This window comes from Fragaria vesca, linkage group LG4 (genome assembly GCF_000184155.1).
Source record: "Fragaria vesca subsp. vesca linkage group LG4, FraVesHawaii_1.0, whole genome shotgun sequence".
Classification (NCBI taxonomy): domain Eukaryota; kingdom Viridiplantae; phylum Streptophyta; class Magnoliopsida; order Rosales; family Rosaceae; genus Fragaria; species Fragaria vesca.
Genome location: NC_020494.1, coordinates 15,788,351 through 15,791,651, shown reverse-complemented (window position 1 = coordinate 15,791,651; position 3,301 = coordinate 15,788,351).

Genomic DNA, 3,301 nt, shown 5'->3' with positions numbered 1-3,301 from the left:
TCTCTCTCTCTCTCTCTCTCTCTCTCTCTCTCTCTCTCTCTCTCTCTCTCTCTCTCTCTCTCTCTCTCTCTCTCTCTCTCTCTCTCCGGCGGCATCGGATCAAGCTTCAGGTCAGTCTTGCGCCGCCTATCAACCGATTAGGTTCACGGAGTAGACCAACATCATGAAGCAGAGCGGCAATCTCATGCCGCGGTGTTGTGGGGAGAAGCTGTGGAAAAGGTCGCCGTTGTCCGCCAGGAGAGCGGCTCGAGGTTTCCGACGTCATTTTTTCGGAGTACAAGGGGAAAGCTGTTGGCCGCAGAGGCTATCGATGGAGACGGCTACAAGGAATTGATGCTACTGTTCTACTTGATAAGGTAATTGCAACTGTTCTTATCGATTGGGTAAATTTGCCGCTACATGTAAGTTGAGGAATCTGAGCCATATAGATCATTTCTTGTGGTTCCTAATCTTTGCTTTCCCAATTTGCTCAAAATTTTGTTCGATTTTTTTTCTTGCAAATTTAATTCCATGTTTTGCATATAATGTTGGGCATCATTAGCAATTTGAGATTAGTTTTGATACCGAGGCTAAGCATTATGCTGATATTGTTGGCTGGAGTTTGGTTACTCTTGTTTGGGTGTTGCTTTGCAATGGGAACTATAGCAAAATAACAGTACTGGATTAATTTTGTTGCTCAGTAGCAATGGTATTAATATGTAATAGTCGCATTAGCTATAGGCCAGTAGCAGTGCTATCAAACATAAAATGGAAACCAGCCGATCACTTTCAAAAAATACATGTTCAAAAAAACCAGATACAGTAGCACCCATAGATTCTGTCTTCACTTTCAAAAAATAGAAAGTAAAAAAAATCAATGTCTCACTAATTCAAATACAATACATGCTCAGAAATGAATCTTACAAAAGGCAATAGCAGCACTCTAGCATTAGAGTTGGTGGTAGCAGCGCTCAAGCATCAGAGTCAGTAATAGCAGCGCGCTAGCATCAGAGAGTTGTCAGAAAACAATTACAACAGTGCCAGCAGTAGCACATTTTTTGTTGGTAGTAGCAGTAGAATATGTAATGAAGTGACAGATGGTAGTAGCACATTTTTCGTCGGCAGTAGCACCTTCTTACTTGGCAGTAGCACATTTCTCGTGGGGCTATGGGCAGTAGCAGTAGAATATGTAATGAAGGGTAATTTGGTAAAATTGTAGTAACAGTTTGCATATGAACATAATTTGTCCTAATTTGTTAAATTTTGTCTTTAAATGTATAAGATAATGTGTAATGGATGTATTTGTAAATTGAAATTTGGTTAGTAACTTTAATGTAATTTGCTAAAAAAATTAATAGATTCCTTCTCGACTGTATTAAAGGTTTCATATGGATAAACATTTTTTGAATGTTATTTTAAAAAAACATTTATTTAAAAAATCATTTTTTTTGAATGTTTGTAACTATAATTTCTAAATTTCATAACAGATGTGTTAACTTTCTCAAGAATATAAACAAAAATGAATGTCAACTCCCCATCCAGCTTTAGATTGGGACGCATGGACACACACTTAAGAAAGTAAATAGTTTTCTCCTCCCTTCCAGTAGCGAGCCCTTACGGTGCCATCGTCGGACGGGCTGTTTGGACCTTGATAGCTTTAGTCCTTGATAGGTGCAATCTCGTTCAATTGGGTGAGATTGCGGTGGTTGATGGAGTGTCGAGGATAGGGAAGAGTGCGACGGTTGACAGGGTTTGGATCAATGGTCTAAAAGGCGCTAGGCGGGCGGCGACCCATAGCCTAGCGCCTGGACAGCCTAGGCGGGGACTAGGTGATTTGCTTTTTTCACATTTAATTAATAAATATAATATTTAAAATTAGTAAAATATGAATAAATATAAATTTTTTGACATGACTTTTATCCAAAAATGAGCAACCCCGCCTGTAAATTTACAAACAAATATAATTTCAAATTCAAAGCACCATTAGCCTCATCATAATCACCACATAACAACTTCAAAATAGCATATTTTAAATGTTCAAATGTAAATGTGGCAAGTCGGTAAGTTTACAACTTCCATAAATGCATAGCATAAGTTTTAAAATAAAATAAAAAAATTTGGGAAGTATATTCATACCACAATAGGCTTCTTACACATCCGAAGACTTATTACATGGAGCCACATTCCCTTTCTCGTGGGCAATATGTTGCTTAAGCCGATGTATTCCACCACTAAGTACTTTCCCACATAACTTGCACTTCACCTTGTCTAAACTTGAAAAGTTCACCAATGATCCATATTCCCATCCAACATCATTGGATTTAGGCTTCAAAGATATCTGAATCTCCGATATTGTATTCGACGCCCCAGAAGACATAGTACCTACCATTTCCTAATAAGAAACAAGCCAACTCCAATCACATTTTAAGTAGTTATAACAATTAACAACAATAGTTCCTTATAACCAAAATATATACAGTTATGACATATGATCCTCAAAACTGCCATTAGGTACTACTACCTAACTCATTATAACCAAAATATATATAGTTATAGTGTTATACACACAAATGAAAATCTCTTTGTAAGAAAGAATAATTTGGGCGAAGAAGGGATCATATGTCACCAAAATCGTAATCTAAATTTTCTATTTTGATTCACACCATAAAGATGACTCTAAACAACAAGAGTATCTTGTGTCAGATGAATTGAGAGAGCACCCAACATACATATATTGATATATAAGGTAATGTACAATTGGTATCTTTAAACTTCTTTCAATATTTATGGTATATATATGTGAGAGGGTACCGAACATATATACATACAAGCAGAAGTCCAGAACATATATACAATTATACATACAAGCAGAAGTCCAGTATATATGTAAGAGGGTACCGAACAATATTTATGATCGAAATTTGTTATCAACTTCAACTTTCAAAGAACTGGGAAGTGGGAACTTGGGAAGTATATTCATACAAGAAGTCCAGAATATAACCGGGAAGTGGGAACTGCACACCGCCAAGTCGCCAACAGATTGAGAAGTATATTCACTTCTCTGAGTTCTCTCCCAAGTCCCAACTGATTGTTGCCTTGTCTTCTTAGTTGTATAACAGATTAACAATATAAGGAGGAGAATTAAAACCCACAAGCCAACAAGCCAACAACACAAGCAGCCAGCCAAAAACATAAGAATATTGTTTTCATAGAAGCAGTAGAAGTAGAGATTTGAAGCAGAGATTTGAAGAAATACCTGTCAAGACGGAACAAGAGAGAGAGAGAGAGAGAGAGAGAGAGAGAGAGAGCGACGACGAGAGGA